Raw genomic sequence first — 17725 nt, forward strand, 5'->3', positions numbered from 1 at the left:
GCCTGCAAATTACTTGTACTTCTAGCCAGATGGTACCCGCTCTTCACAATATAGATCCCATGTTTGTCGAAGTGCCACACTATTCGATCAGGTGGGTTTCTCAAACTGAGAGGTATCTTCCGGATCAATTCCACCTCTCAAACTTGTAAATAAGAGCTTCAGCCGGTCATGTCTCCATTCACCAGCCTCCGCATCAATCAAATCTGAGACCCGCAAACCCTCCCAATCACGCCCAGCCCTGGAATATGGTTTAAACGTATGGGGTCTGGGTATCCATGGGTCGCTCCACACATATTATTAGAATTGTTTTACTGTGCTTGAAATTATCTATGACAAATTCTATAGTCTACATGGATTCAAAGCCTATCTATGATGTTGTATGCAATTCTGATTTTCATTTTAAGGTATGATAGACAAAACTGAGTTGAATCTATAGTTTGCCTTTCTTATGGAAATTGAGATTGCAACCATTAGATCATCAAGCTTAAGATTTTATGGCAGGACCTAGAATGTTAACAAACTAGTACACAACATGGGCTTGAAGACATATACAATTACTATGTAGTTGAGGCCAAATAAAAGATAGCAGCAACATTAAATTCCAGCATCCTCTAACTCTTCACCGTTCTAATTAACAACAATAAGTAGCAATCAACAATAATCAACCATAGAAATTCCAAGATTTGCATATTCCTCAAGAATCTCGCACATAATACAGACATCTTGTTATACGTGTAATGATTCCTCCCCGTTGATGGGTTGCTCAAGATTGCACGTAGAGAATTAAAAGTTCATTAGAAGTGCATCATCTTATTTAAGGAACATGAAACTTAGTCAATTTAAAACAACAAATCATGGCACATTCTGTTAAGCAGTACTTTTAAAACCATTGCGAAAATTAAATTTTGGAGCAGTGTGTTACCATTAGAACTGAGACTGTTGGTGATTTGGAAATAATATCATTGGGGAACCTTCTCTCTTAGTAAAGGACATTTGAAGACTGGAACTTTGGACTTCAGGCCATTTGAAGATTTGAACTTCAGGAAGAGAGGGTAGTCTTTCAAATGGGAAAGACCCTCAGGAGATCAGCTGCTCTACAATGAGCACAAGACCGTCATTGTCACGGTACTCTCTTTCACCTTTGCATTCTCGAACTTCAATTTCGATGGATGAAGATTAGTTTTGTATTCTATTAGACAAAAGATGAAATTTACAGTATGCTTAGCTAGAATTGGGAGATGATGCCAAAATAGCTTAGCTATCGTTACCAAATTAATAGAATGGGATATCTGAATTAGCTTGAGTTTCTGAGCTCTGTAATGCTGTATAATTAGTTTGATTCATGGTTATTGGTCTATGGAAAATTAAAGCATTACATGTGCTAGTGGCAGCTGGTTTTAGATTGAGTTAGCAAGTATAAATTTGTAACTGTTGATTAACTTTGATGCTAATAATCTTCTCTTTCTGAGGCTTTTACTAAGCCGAGCAGAGTTTAGAGTTTAAAATAGGTTTTGGATATTGGTTTGGCTTATATACTTAACCTACTACCGTTAATCATTAGATATGTTGAAGCTTTAATTATCTCGCACATTTTTAAGCTGTTTTATATTTTCTTTGCAGGATCAATTTGCTTTGCTTCAGAAATGAAAGCTATAAGTGATGATTGTGAAAGATTCATATCTTTTCTTCATGGGCAGTTATACTCTAGCAAACAAGCTAAGTTGAGCTGAGCTCTAGTTCCTAATAATGATTTGGTTAATGAATCAACTAACAGCCTTTTAGTTTGTAAAAATTTTAATATAAATCTTTTAAGATCGATCAGCATACTTCTTATTATGCTGTTTTTGCCCATTTGACAGCGATATAGAAGCAGGGGAATAAATGCTTCTATTATTTCACTTGAAGAAACAAAAACATTTTAGCAAACTTTTGATAGGAGCAAAAAAGTGTGACGATATTATTGATTATGTGCCTCATTTTAGCCTTATTTTTTCCTTAGTTTAGTGTTTTGAGTCATTAAGTCATTTTGAGAGTCTTGTTGAGTGTTTGGAGTGAAATAGGCGGAAAAAGTAAAATTCATGACAAATCCTAGCTGGATCAGGTTTCCTAGCTGTCAACTGTTTTTGCGGTCTTTACATTTTAATTCCCTTTATTTTCTCTAGAAAATTCTGATATTCTCCTGCTTGTTGTAGGAAACCTTCCCTGGTGGAACTCTTGCAAAACAGCAATGATGGAGTCATAAAATAAAGCAATTAAGATATTTGACCAAGCAATGAAGAAGGGAAATAAAGGAGAAACATGTTTTAAGAAGGAGAATAATTAAAGGAGAAAGACGTTTTTAGTTGAGGAATAAAAGATAAAGATGTTTCAACTGCAAAATAAATAAGAGAAAGACGTTTCAGCTTGGAAATTAAAGGAATTGCCCCATTATGAGAGGAGTTAAGGCCATAAAGGAGATGTTTCAGTTGTGAAATTAGAGGAATTATGATGCAATCCCATCCGTCCAATGATGAAGGCTATGATCGACAAAAGCCAACCAATGCTCCCCTATAAATAGGCAACGTCCAGAACATAATTTGCATCACTTCTTGACCAAAAACCATTCCAAGACTGCCCAATTCACTCCTCAAACCTCCATCTCCTACAAGACCGTGACCACCATCCATCCATCAATCTACGAAGCTCTTAGGCACTGAGTCAAGGACGCTCCACCACCATAGCAGAGACAAATTCTTCACTTTGTTGCTAAGCCGCTGAGGAAAACTTCAAAGTGTAACTATGACTCTGCTTATAATTTTTGTTTCAGTTTTGTGTGTTTCAATTTGCGAGTTGTGTAATTGGAGACACGGAATTTTCAGAATATTTTTATTAATATTTTTGAGATTTTCAGTTTATTATTGAGTTAATTTCGAGAATTCTTTTATGATGCATGTTACAATCTTGTGCCCTTTTACGTGTTTTGGTAATTTTTAGAGTTAGGTTCATAAGTTTTCATGCTAGAATAACGGTGAGAGTTCTTGTGTGTTTGCTTAATTTGCCAAGAGTAATTGTTATTTGTTACGACGCTGAGTTAAACAAATAGTAATTAGTTCTAACGGGTGGTAAAAATCATGCTTTAATGATTAAATGATTCTGGAAATTACGTGTTAAATTCTATGTGTAATGGTTAATTGGCACGTGTGAGTTGATTCGAGGGTTAGATAATACTACTAGTTAAGAGAATTACGCTGAGTGTTTTCGAAAATTAGTAGTATTAGGCTTGGTAAGGACTTTTTCGATCCAAGCCTACATTAGACTTTTCATTTGAGCTCTTATCTAGGCATTTAAGATGGGCACATTTTGTAGCATGTTGAAATGGATTTTCTGTTTTTACACTTAGTAATTTCCGAGTGGTATTGGTCTAGGTTAGGGAAGTCGATCATTGTATATAGGTTTATTTGTTTTGTTTTTATTTTAAGTAGATTAGGAACCAAAATTCAAAACCCCCCATTTTATTCTTTTATTTGTTAATTGACTTTTTGTGTAGGTGTACCCTACAATCCCTGGACTGAACGATCCCTGCTTATCCTATACTGACAACTACAATTTGCAGGGTTAAATTGTGAAGCTATTTCAGCCGCATCATTTTTTGGCGCCGTTGCCGGGGATTGTTAAAATCCCTTGCACTTAAAGTGTCATCGATTTTGTTGTATATAGAATGCATGCTAGTTTTTGTACTACACTTGTGGAATGGTGACAAATTGGAATTTCGGTTAGGCCAAGCTTTAATTGTGATTTAGTTTAAGTTTTATGAGTGTTACAAAATTAAGCATGTCTTTTATCATTGTTGTACAATTTGTAGAAGTTATTTTTTTTAACCATATTGTAAATTGAATGTGTTTCACTTAGATTTTTTTTTTTTTAGCATGTTGTAAATTGTATGTGTTTCACTTAGATTAATATACTTAGGTTATGAATTTAGCTAAATACTTAATTATTGTAAGTGTGTAAAATCGTATGAGTAGACAAGGGCCCTTTTGTTAATATTGGCCTAAACCCTTCATTAGTACCTTGCTCAGGTCTCTTGAGGTTGAGGGCGGCCTTTATTAGCACTTGGAGAACGATCTAACATATAAGCTAATTTCCCAGCTGAGTAAGGGGCGCATACGGATGGTGTCTTAGGTTGAGACCCTGGGTGATGGATTTAATTGGATCTCAGAGATACTATAGAATGAGCCTAAACCACTATGTGGGAGTAGCCGATAGGGGCCTAAACCTCAATGAGGGAGTAGCCTCCGTAGTATCACTAAAATGAGTCCTCTCTCTCACTTACCTCTTAATCTGGCCATTCGGCCTTCTGAAACAAAGGAAAGAGACTTATGTCTGGGCGACTATCCAAATATCGTATCTCACCAATAGTAGTGGTTTCTATTGGGCTTGACTTACAACTTGGAATCAATTGAGATATTAACTATGTTTATAATAAATAAAAAATAAAAAAATGATGTGTGACATGCTTTAGGTATATCGAATTAAACATGACTTTGTTGAGGGTAGCTGTTCTATAGTCCCATTGCACAAACGAGGTCCTCTGTTCCAGTACCTAAGTATGTAAATGTAAAAGTAACTTAGAAAGTAGGAAAGACATAATGTTTGTGTTTCGAACCTTGTATATGTTACTAACATTTGACCCAAGGAATGAGCACGTGTGAACAAGGAGAAGAGTCTAGGCTGAAGGACTATAAATATTAAGCGCTGCATGGGAGGCAACCCATTTCAACCGAAGCTGTGGAGGAGCCATCAACGAGAGTTTGACATTTCTATTCCTTCACTTGCTTAGGTTGAATTGTACTTGTGTCTTTGTTTGTTTGTTTATTTTACCTTTCCCTTATTTTCGTAGCCCCCTATATTTAGGGTCTATATACCATATTTCTTGCCTACATTGAGGACAATGTAGATTCTAAGTGTGGGGTGGGTTTACACCTTTATTTTAGTTTTTTTTTATAAAAAAAAAAATCTATGGTTTTTTAGAGTCTTTTTTTTTTTTGTTTGCTTGAGTCTTAGGATGCCCCTAACGTCTGTGATGAACATGTCTCTGAATTCATGGATGAAGGTTTTCACAATCGAAATAGGACTTAATTGAATTCTGTGGTTAATCGACATTGTGATGCTTGTATGAAGATTTGAGATAGGATTGTAACTTGGTTCATTAAGCATGCTAGGATTAAGTCTAATTCATTTGACCCTAAGTGAGCTGTTAAGATAAAATACTTTCTTTTCGAGTGCTTAATTGATAATTCTAGAATTTCATGGCTGTATTTACAAAACCTCATCATTCTTTGAAAATCCAATGATCATGTGCCATAGATTTTAATGGACTAGAGAGTACTAGAACTCGGCTGTTGTGACTGTCAAAACTTGTATGTCATAATATGCACTGATCCTGGATAGGATAGAAGGCATTAGGGTAACCACCATAGCCAAACAAGCATGTGTCCTCAATTGTGCCCGTCGTGGGACTCCTTAGAATGAACCCCTTTGAGCATACGTTGAAAACCTTTGTTTCATCACCCTCACTACCCTATCATGAGCTTAGTACAGGATATCTCTACCCTTGTCTTAGGGACTTAGTAGAGCATGACATAGTATGCAGGGGTGACGATGAAAGACAAGTGTGGGGTGGGGAAAATCCAAGAAAAAAAGAAGAGAAAGAAAAAAAAAATTTGCCGTAAAAAAAGAAGAAGAAAGAAAATGAAAATGAAAAAGAAAGAAAGAAAAGCGGCAAAAGAGAAGAAAAATTGAAAAGAAAACTCTTGGGAAATTGTTGAAGTGTGGTTTTGGACTTTCAAATTTGTAGAAGGCTCAAAGTTGAAAATTATGCCTTTGTCCATTCCCATGTTGGTTAGAGTGAAGGTTTGGCCCAAAACAATGATATTTGGCCTACAAAAATGATGACATAAGGTGGTCCATATATGCTCTGCTAGGTCCTTAGGATTTTTGTATCCTTAATCTTCATTTCAAAAACCCTAGCTTAGCCCCATTACAACCTGTTTTAAGTGCTTACTTGATCCTTGAGATGGGCAGCCTTTGGTTAGTGGAGTCAGTTACGCAGTCGAGCTTATGGTTTAGGTCCATTTGTGCACTTAGTCACTTCTTGAGGTCTTTAATAATTCTTCACAAAATGCGTTTATTGATGAATTATGCAAGCTGTTTGTTGCCTTACAATTTATTCTCTTGCATATACTTGAGAGTGAAGCTTTTAAGCATAGCCATTTCTGAGAGAAAAATTGAGAGTATGCCCTGTGAGTTTGGATTGGACTTGTTCGAAACATACTATCATTCACTGTATAACTTAAGTTCTCCATATCATGCTTAGTCATATGAATGTCACAGGTTTATTAACCATGGAATTATCTATGCAATTTTGATTAAGTGTTTAACGTGAAAGCCATGAGTTTGGAGTCTCTGAGACAATAGTTAGGGGAAGTAGAGTCATTTACTTGTTTTTTTGTCGAGTCGTTGTTTTGTTTTGTATTTTTGTTTTGCTAAGGGACTAGCAAAATCTAAGTGTGGGGTAGTTGATAGGAGCAAAAAAGTGTGACGATATTATTGATTATGTGCCTCATTTTAGCCTTATTTTTCCCTTAGTTTAGTGTTTTGAGTCATTAAGTCATTTTGAGAGTCTTGTTGAGTGTTTGGAGTGAAATAGGCGGAAAAAGTAAAATTCATGACAAATCCTAGCTGGATCAGGATTCCTAGCTGTCAACTGTTTTTGCGGTCTTTACATTTTAATTCCCTTTATTTTCTCTAGAAAATTCTGATATTCTCCTGCTTGTTGTAGGAAACCTTCCTGGTGGAACTCTTGGAAACAGCAATGATGGAGTCATAAAATAAAGCAATTAAGATATTTGACCAAGCAATGAAGAAAGGAAATAAAGGAGAAAGATGTTTTAAGAAGGGGAATAAAGGAGAAAGACGTTTTCAGTTGAGGAATAAAAGATAAAGATGTTTCAACTGCAAAATAAATAAGAGAAAGACGTTTCAGCTTGGAAATTAAAGGAATTGCCCCATTATGAGAGGAGTTAAGGCCATAAAGGAGATGTTTCAGTTGAGAAATTAAAGGAATTATGATGCAATCCCATCCGTCCAATGATGAAGGCTATGATCGACAAAAGTCAACCAATGCTCCCCTATAAATAGGCAACGTCCAGAACATAATTTGCATCACTTCCTGGCCAAAAATCATTCCAAGACTGCCCAATTCACTCCTCAAACCTCCATCTCCTACAAGACCGTGACCACCATCCATCCATCAATCTACGAAGCTCTTAGGCACTGAGTCAAGGACGCTCCACCGCCAAAGCAGAGACAAGTTCATCACCTTGTTGCTAAGCCGCTGAGGAAAGCTTCAAAGTGTAACTATGACTCTACTTATAATTTTTGTTTCGGTTTAGTGTGTTTCAATTTGCGAGTTGTGTAATTGGAGACACGGAATTTTCAGAATATTTTTATTAATATTTTTGAGATTTTCAGTTTATTATTGAGTTAATTTCGAGAATTCTTTTATGATGCATGTTACAATCTTGTGCCCTTTTACATGTTTAGGTAATTTTCAGAGTTAGGTTCATAAGTTTGCATGCTAGAATAATGGTGAGAGTTCTTGTGTGTTTGCTTAATTTGCCAAGAGTAATTGTTATTTGTTACGACGCTGAGTTAAACAAGTAGTAATTAGTTCTAATGGGTGGTAAAAATCATGCTTTAATGATTAAATGATTCTGGAAATTACGTGTTAAATTCTATGTGTAATGGTTAATTTGCACGTGTGAGTTGATTCGAGGGTTAGATAGTACTACTAGTTAAGAGAATTACGCTGAGTGTTTTCGAAAATTAGTAGTATTAGACTTGGTAAGGACTTTTCCGATCCAAGCCTACATTAGAACGAATTAGATAAATGGATTGATCCGCTGAGGCTTTTCATTTGAGCTCTTATCTAGGCAGTTAAGATGGGCACATTTTTGTAGCATGTTGAAATGGATTTTCTGTTTTTACACTTAGTAATTTCCGAGTGGTATTGGTCTAGGTTAGGGAAGTCGATCATTGTATATAGGTTTATTTGTTTTGTTTTTATTTTAAGTAGATTGGGAACCAAAATTCAAAACCCCCCATTTTATTCTTTTATTTGTTAATTGACCTTTTTGTCTAGGTGTACCCTACAATCCCCAGACTGAATGATCCATGTTTATCCTATACTGACAACTACATTTTGCAGGGTTAAATTGTGAGGCTATTTCAGCCGCATCAACTTTATTATATATTTTATACTTGAGGGTTTGGACATACTTTATAAGAAAATATATGATCTTCATTTGATATCACTAGAAAGATTCTGTATCTGTATGTGTAAATTAGAAAATTCTCGAGTCTGCGTTCAGAAGTTTCTTTCTTTTTGTATATTCATTTCGTTAACTAATAACTTTCAAGATGCTTCTTGTTAGTTCACCATAGCTGAATTTAGAAATTTATAACTTTTTATGCCTTTAGATGTTGTTCAAACTACCTGTATGTATTTACAAATTTATGCGTGCAGGAGGGCTGAGAAGGTGGTACAATCCACAATGGTTTTTGGAGAAGATACCATTGACTCCTTATGATCCCGTTGTTTTATGCGAGGCTTTTGAGAAGGTATGCATTGATGTGCACCACCTATAATCGTACTTCTTTTCTTTTTTGTTTTGTTATCTTTATTCATGAGTTGCAACCATCACGTAAGAGATCAAACTCCATTCTTGCAATTTTGTTTACCAAAACCTTCTTGTCATATCTGGTTCTTTGTGTGGATCCGGTTCTTTGTGTGGATCCTGGCATTGACAGGAATTTTAAAAAGGAGAGGTTCACTACACCAAAAACAGCCTTTTACCGCCCACAATGTGCGCCGTAAAAGGGTATTTACGGCGCAAAAAAGTAGGCTGTAAATGCCGGAGCCGTAAAAGACATTCCTCTTTAACGGCGTGCATAAGAAGGCCGTAATTGTGCATGCATGCAGGCCGTAAAAGACATTCCTCAATAATCCAATTTGATTTATGGGATGTTTGCACGCCATGAATGTCAAGAAAGCACGCCGTAAATGACTCTCTGACCACTTATTTACGGCGCATTGGGCATGCCGTAAAAGACTTTATTCACGGCCTACAACGAACGCCGTAAAAGACTGTTTTTATGGCACACTTTTGCATGCCGTAAAAGAAGTAGTTGCCCAATTTTTTAAGACCCAATTTGCACGCTGTAAAAAGCTTTTCTGTCAATTTTTATATGTCATTCATGACGCACATAACCTGCCATAAAAGACTTTGCGGCAAAGAAGTTTCCTCACTGCTCATAATCCAAAAATGATCAACTAACAAAATGACTTGAGCAAAAATAATATTAACCTCAAAGTACAGGTGAAACAGCATATATATCATAGATATAGAAAGGGTTTTAACAAAATTTTTATATCCAATCTGCTACAGACCAAGTACAATTTCTAGCAAACTTGAGTTTAAACTTATGTTAAGAATATAGCATATTACAAAATATACTACATCATCTTTTGAACATTTAACCATCCAAATGCAGATTCTCTCAATTGACCATCACTTTGAGCACTTTATCATCAGTAGGGCAATGTTAATAGAAACCTCAAAAAGTGGAAGTCCCTGTTATGAATGTAAAGCACAGTTAATAATAAATGAAAGTCTTCAGACCCTATAACGACCAAAGAAAAACAGAACCGAGCTTTAACATGAAAGGGGCTTATCTATCTTATATTGCAAATCTTGATTTTAAGCCACCAAATATTTTAGATTGCAGAATTGCAACTGAACCCTAAATTACAAAACTTAAACTATATTTCTTAAATTGAGCAATCATATAGGCATTTCTAACAAATATTTATGCAATTCCCATGAAACAATAATTAAATACAAACCTGACTTTCATAGTCAATGAAAATGTAAACTTGGCTCGGATTTTGCAAAGCTACTACGTCATTGAAATACTTTGTGCAGGCGAGTTGGAACAAATCAGTGAAGTCACTGGGATATTAGATGTGTCAATGTATTTCACATGTAGCAATACCATCAGTAAACTTAATAACCGAAGAAATAAGCACTTACTATGATTGGGTTCCCTCTACCCTGCTAAAATTCTATTCTTTTCTTCAAAGTCCCCAAAGAAGACTAAGTTAGCCTCACTTGAAAAATGCAAAGAAAAACGATCAGCAACGAAGCTAGATCATGGAAAAGAAGTAGGGTAATCAGTCACAGAAAACTTATGATAAAAGGGATTAAAAGCTATTATAATCTATAACATAGTCATCCAACTTGTTTTCAGAACCTAAGACCGGCACAGAGAAACCCAAAGATGAAAAAGCTTTGCTAATCAACATCAAAATTACAACAAAGCAATCAAAACTTGACCATTCAGGAAGTATCATTAACATTAAAAAGAAATAACCCTGGGAAATCTTTAGTCCCTAGTCTATACCAAAGCAGTCATCATAACCTAAAAAAAGGTTTACAAAGCTTGAACATTCAATCTTAAACATCTCTGACAATGTAAGAAAAAAGTGGTCGACAATGTAAGAAAAAAGTGGTCACCAATTGGGAAAAAGAATTACCTTGCTCTGGAGGATAAGCCATCAAACAGATGTGAGCAGGTGTCAAAGATTCTAGATTGGTAGTGGCTTCTCACTCTAAACATATAGGAGTACAAATAAGAAAGGTGCTGAAAATACATAAATTTAATCAGAAATATGAAAAAAGGATATGCTCAATTCATGGGAATTTTTGCAGCATGGCTAATTTCAACATTGAATGTTTTGGAACAACTTGGAGGCCGTAGCGTTTTCCGATCACTTTCATTAGGACTCCCATCATCATCGGCATTACAATTTCCAGTATTTCTAAATAAATAAATAAAAGAGTATATCAGAATTTAAGGAAGGCAAAAGATGCAGGTACTAAATACATTACACCCTTCCTCATACCTGTTTGATAGCATATCCTCCAGAACCCCAAATCTTAAAACATCAACTACACAACAAACCCAATTCTACCTATGAACAACTCATCTGAACACATTTTTGTTTTAATTATCATGATTATTTTATATTGTCCATCTTTTTTATATGGTTCAAGGCACAACAGTCAGAATTACTCAACTATTTATACAACAGTAAGAATTCTCAACTATTTCTCAAATAAGGAGCTGCTTCTTGCTTTGCTTCTCATTACATTTTTCATTTTCCTCTTACCCCTACCACCCCAAATCAAAACTTTACTCAGTGGAACTTTCTCCAATCTTTCAGACTTGTTAGATGAAAGGCTGCTGCTAGCACATACCAGTTTTGTAGATAAAAAGCCGCTGCTAGGACATTCTTGTATCTTTACATTGTGCTCCAGAGCTAGTACCTGCGAATAATCAATCAAAAAATTTAAACAGCTTGACCCTATTTGCAAAAGTGCAGAAAAATTTAATTTGGGGCAAAATTCAAGAAACTACTTTCAAGAAACTCAAAGTAGTTTCTTTAAGCAATTGTATTTCGATGGGTTCAATCATAGTAACCGAAAGTATTTTCTTTGTATTTTTAGCACTTGCCTATTTCCATGTATTCTTTAGCTGAAAATATATAAAATTATATTTCTTGACAGCATTAGAGTAACCGATCAAACCTACAGTTTAAATTTCTAGACAGCTTCTCTTCTATTTTAGCAGGTATTTATGATAAGAATCTTTGACTCTATTGATCCAGACCCTATGATTAAAAGTGTTTAATATTTTTCTTATAGTCATATGGATGAAATGGTTATCTAAACAAACTAACAGAGTAGAGAACGGTTCAGAAGATTTTGACAATCTCTATGGACAAAGCAACTCAATGGAGCTCAAGCTCAAGTTTATTACCAATCTCTATAGAATTAACTGAAAATCCAAGGGATGCGAAATTACAATGAAAATGCTCAGACAAAATGTGTCATGTAAAATTTTGAAATAGCAAGACAGTAGCAAGAGCAATCTTAGTCAATGACCATTAATTCTAGAATTGTCCAATTACACATGAAAACAAACAACAAAACTTAAACACAGATTATGAAATATAATCAGAAAACAAAATCTGGAAATCAAATAATAACCTTATAGAGAATGGTCGCCTATCAGGTTGAGAATGGACTATGATTTAAAGCCGGATCATCGTCCGTATCCCAAAAGAGGTACCAAGAAGACAAAATTTGCTCCTCAAACTTTTGGCTATCTGAACAATGATATTGCTGCTCTTCATCCTCTTCTTCATCCCCTGATTATTAGGAATAGGCAAGGCTCTGGGTGTATCGTCTCTAAGTCCACCACAATCTTGAACCCCTCCTCTTCTCTTTCCCACCCCAGCAACCTACGATGACATCAAATCAAAATTGAAAATCTCAAATCCGGCAAATAAATGTTCAAATCTGGCAAATAAGCTTAGGAAACCAAACCTGTCCTACTCGTTTTCAATCCAACCTCTCTATCTCAGAGCCTGATCGATGCTATTAACTGCCATCAAAACCAAAATACCAAGGTATCTGGGAGAGTTCTGTCTACCTGATTTCAATTACAAACATGATTAGCCAACACAGGAAATCTTCCAGTTACAGCAAAATCATCTGAAACTCTCTGGCTACTCTATTTACTCAACATATGATCCTGACATGCACAGTCCAGAAGTTCCAAGAACACGCACCTTCAATGATAGATAAATGGAGCATATATAAATCCAAGTCTCAAATGTCTTCCTGAATAATAACATCAGGGTATAAAAACAAATAAGAAAACCTAGAAAAAATCAAAGTCACACCCAATAAAACAAACAAAAAATATGGATTCTTGAAATTGCTTAGCAACGAATTCGGGCTTTTTCAGAAAAAATTACCAGCTGAGGAATGCTTTCACATAAAGATCAAAACTTTACCACAACCCAGATGAAAAAAGTTACCTTCTTGGCTTGTCGAAGCTTCTTGATCCAAGCAAACTGGCTTCCGATTGAGGAAAGAGTTGAAAGCAAAGATCTTTGGAAGAGTAATGGGTGGCTTTCTGTAACTGAAGCTTGGTGGCCTTTTCTGGTACCCAAGATAGCAAATGAGCAAGACAAGGCCAAGGTTCTCAACTTTCTCCAAATGGGTTTCAGAAACTTCAAGACCCGGATTCCGGTGGCCCGAATCTCTGAGAGCGGTGATCACTTCAATGTTCTTTAATTTGGAGCTCAATCGATCCACGGAATCTCGATGATAGGAGCAGAAAACGTGGTGGTGGTGGGAGGTGGCCGGCGACTCGGCAATGGAGCAAATCCACTGAATGGCGACTCGGCGGTGGGAAGAGACGTGGAGGGAAGAGATAGGGAAAACTGAGGTCTGTCGGGGAGAGAGAAAAGTTCTGTTTTATGAAATGAAAAAAAATAGAATTAGAAAGTGTAGAGGAAAAAGATGGAGGGAAATAAAAATTTTGGTGAAAATTTCCCGCATTTTACTTTTACGGCACACATTAATGCATGCTGTAAAAAATCATATTAAAAACCACATTAACGGCGTGCATTAGTGCATGCCGTAAAAGACCAAACGAATATAGACATTAACGGCGTGCATTAATGCATGCCGTAAAAGACCAAACTAAAATAGACATTAACGGCGTGCATTAATGCATGCCGTAAAAGACCAAACTAAAATAGACATTAACGGCGTTCATTAATGCATGCCGTAAAAGACCAAACTAAAATAGACATTAACGGCGTGTACTAATGCATGCCGTAAAAGACCAAACTAAAACAGACATTAACGGCGTGTATTAGATGCATGCCGTAAAAGACCATATCAAAAAGTGTATTAATGGCATACCGTAAAAGTGCGCGGTAAATGTATGTCTATTACGGCACGCATTGATGCACGCCGTAAAATGTGCGCGGTAAAAGAGTCATTTTCTTGTAGTGGTTGGTTGGTGCCAGTTTTCTCTGTGCTAATTTTAGTGTTGGGAGTTATTTAGTTGGTATGCAACTCTGCTGGTTACAGGAGACTTGAGGAACTTACTGAGATTACTATATAGATCATCCTTTTGTTTACCAAAAACTTGTTATATTTGGTTCTTTGTGTGGATCCTGGCATTGAAATGAAATCTTAAAAAGGAGAGGTTGGTTGATGCCAGTTTTTTTCACTGGTAATATTAGTGTTGGGAGTAATTTACTTGCTGTGCAGCTATGCTAGTTGGGTGTGACTTGACGAACTTGCTTGATTGGAACTTTGATGAGGAGGACTTGAGATTGATTGTTCTTTTTTTATTTTTATTTTTTATTTTTTTTATTCGGGTGAGATTGGGGTTTGATATACTTTATTGCCTCACTTTATGGTTAGCCATACATATATATCTTTGAGACTTAAAACATGTGTTTATGCTCAGTTCGTAGTGTGATGGAACGGGTATTATTATATCTGCATTTGGAGGCTAATTGTCTCACTAAACCCAATTTGTTAAATATGCATAGAGTAACTAGGTTGTTGGTAAGTTGGCTTGAAATTGAAATGAATGTGCTATATTAAAGAAAGGTCACTTTGACTTCTCTTGAGAAACTGCTTCTGATATATATTAGTACTTATATTGGTTATATTGGAAGATATATCCTACTTTTATCGTTTCCCTCTTCATATTTTATGTCTGGTATAATTATTGAAAATTTGCATAATGTACATCATTTCTTTCTACCTGCCTTATATCATAATATTAGCGTAACAGTTTAACTAGTGCTTTAAGTAATGGTGTCTAATGCAAAAGATATAGATATCAATTTAGCTTTTTGGATCAAAACTATGAATGATCATCAGATATGTGGTTTGTTAAGAGAGATTTAAATGGCCTCCATGCCTCATTCTGCTTTGACTATTTAGCTTCATAATATTCTTACATTTTTTTCGTCTTCCTAATACTGCAGGCTGTGTTAAAGAGACTTATGACAGATGTACCATTCGGTGTTCTTTTGTCTGGAGGATTGTACATCATAATTACATACCTTTTGTGTTGGCTTGGAGGTAATTATACTTCTGATTTTCGATGACCAAATCTGACGCTTGATCAAATGCAGTTTCTTTTTATATAACCAGAACGGTGTCTTCCCGCCGTCTGTTTATAAACTTGGTAGACAACCTAAATCCTCTTTAAATGAGCATAAAAATTCAACCATGGCTGGGTTTCTTGTTGTTTAGATTGCATCAAAGTGCAATAATAAGTTATTAACTTGGTATGTTTAATAGTTAAGGGAAAGGTTCTAGGTGTTAGGGAGGTTTAGATGTACTTTCTCGTAGTCAATTTTTAACTACGATATTGTCTTTCTGATATTTTTTTTTTTGTTTAAATGCTTTAGATTTTCAATGTTCAGGGTTCTCCAGATTTGAAAACAGCAAGAGAAGTTGCAGATTTTCTTGGAACTCATCATCACGAGTTTCACTTTACTGTTCAGGTAATTTATAAGGGATGTAAGAAGAATACTTTTACTACGGCTCAAGGTGGAAATTAGATTTTCTTAAATTTAAGAAATCCTTTTGCAGTTTTAATTTTACCTTATTGAATATTTAAGGTTTGCTTGAAATAGGATTCAGAATATTCATACTAATTGGTGATTGGAAATACAAATTGCGTTCATCCTGATTTTCTCGCCCTACTCATTCTACTTCTTCCCTGAAGTCCTCTATCTCTCTCTCTCTCTCTCTCTCTCTCTCCCCTCTCTCTCTCCTCCAATCTATCTCATTCTCTCGCTTTTCATCAAAATTTTTCTACATCAGTAATCCCAGACAAAGGCCTGGATATATATTAATCCCAAGAAATAATTTGTTTCTTTGCTTCATATTTCAGGAAGGCATAAATGCACTTGAAGAAGTTATCTACCATATTGAGACATATGATATGACCACTGTCGGAGCCAGCACTCCAATGTTTCTTATGTCTCGTAAAAATAAATCTCTGGGAGTGAAAATGGTCCTTTCTGGTGAAGGTTCGGATGAAATCTTTGGTGGCTACATGTATTTCCACAAGGCACCAAACAAGGAGGAGTTTCTCCAAGAAACATGCCAGAAGGTATTCCCTATAAACTATCTCTGGATTGTTCTCTTCACTTGTTTTTTTGCCATATGTTTACGTACTCGCAGTATTACTGGATTTTATTTTAGTACCATTGAGAGCTATTATGGCTTCTTTTTCTGACTGAAATTTTGTGGTTATTCAACAGATTAAAGGTCTTCATCTGTATGACTGTCTGAGGGCCCACAAATCAACATCAGCTTGGGGTGTTGAGGCTCGTGTACCGTTTCTTGACGAAGAATTTATCAAGACTGCTATGGACATTGATCCAGAATGGAAAAATGGTATAGCAATCATTAAACTTTGTTTTTTTCCTCCAATTTTATACACATACAGTTCATGTATTGTAGTGATTTGAAGCCTACTGACATTTGTCATAGTGGTTGCTCATTATAAACTGTTGGGATAGGAATATCTTGTTACAATTCTATGAAATGATCTAGCACATGTGGACATTTTTCCTATTATCAAAGGATATAGATATACAACTATTTTCTCCCCGTTCCCTCACGGAAGTTATTTTTCTTGTCCACATGTTCATGTGTGTTACGAATTCTGCCATTTATGAATCCATTTTATGCTGAGTTGTAGGTGTCAGACATATCCTGATATGCCTAATCTAAACGATGGTCTATGGTATGCTTAGTCTTATTAGATTATACCTTCAATCATGCAAACAAACAATTATGCTGCATTTTTGGCTTGCATTTTCATTTTGGACAGAAATTTTCTCTTTCCAACTAGGTCTTATATAATGTTGCCATGCCCCAACCAACCGCGATTTTAGTTGAACTGTGTGGTCCAGATTAAGAGTTTTGCAACATAACATCTCAAAGTTAGCATGATAAAATTAACCATTTTATGAAAATATTTCATGTTCGCTATTTCAAGTTAGAGGTGCACTTTTGAAAAAACTCAAAAAGCAGACACTATAGATGCTTGCTTCTTCCTTAGCTGCATAGAATAATAATTCTTCATTTTTTTTCTCTAACTGGACAGGTAACAGATTCAATGCTGATGAACGCAAGCTTTGTCTACCCTGAAAACACTCCGACTACAAAAGAAGGATACTACTATAGGACTATGAGAAATATTTTCCAAAGGTGAGCCACCATCTTTCCTCCCATCTCTTACAATGTCAGTTGTCTGAATTGCATCATTGTTTGTTTACCTGAGTATGTTCAATTTGCTATTTATGGACAGAATGCTGCGAGATCGATAGTTCCTGGTAGTCCAAGTGTGGCATGCAGCACAGCAAAAGCTGTGGAGTGGGATGCAGAATGGTCCAAGACCCGATTCATCTGGTCGTGCTGCACTTGGTATACATGCAGCTGCGTATGACGAATCCAAGGATGTAAAGAATGAAAGTCTTGTGGGTGACTCTCCACAGAAACTTGTAGTTTGAGTGGGATGAAAAAGGTTGTGAATGTTATAAATGCTTTTCTTCTGTCGAAATTATGTTGACCATGTTCTTTTGGATCAATGAAACAATGTCAGATGAGATATACTCTAGATTGATAATTATTCTGATTCTATAGCAGATGAGACCAGAAGGCCCCATAGGGAATCCGTCACTACTATTAGTAGTTTATATAACTAGGAAGGCCTTGCTATT

General features: G+C 35.8%; 1 long non-coding RNA gene and 1 pseudogene across 1 annotated transcript; one reads left to right on the forward strand and one right to left on the reverse strand.

Annotated features, from left to right (window-relative positions):
• Positions 1 to 9485: 9485 nt before the first annotated feature.
• LOC121051485 lies at positions 9486 to 10899 on the reverse strand. Its single transcript, XR_005805848.1, has 4 exons — positions 10637 to 10899; positions 10134 to 10210; positions 9947 to 10052; positions 9486 to 9674 (listed from the first exon to the last, which is right to left on the reverse strand). It is a non-coding gene; the product is annotated as an uncharacterized LOC121051485 (long non-coding RNA).
• Positions 10900 to 15050: 4151 nt separating this feature from the next.
• LOC112183993 overlaps positions 15051 to 17725 on the forward strand; it is an 89617-nt pseudogene continuing 86942 nt past the window's right edge.

Source organism: Rosa chinensis, chromosome 2 (assembly GCF_002994745.2).
Source record: "Rosa chinensis cultivar Old Blush chromosome 2, RchiOBHm-V2, whole genome shotgun sequence".
Classification (NCBI taxonomy): Eukaryota; Viridiplantae; Streptophyta; class Magnoliopsida; order Rosales; family Rosaceae; genus Rosa; species Rosa chinensis.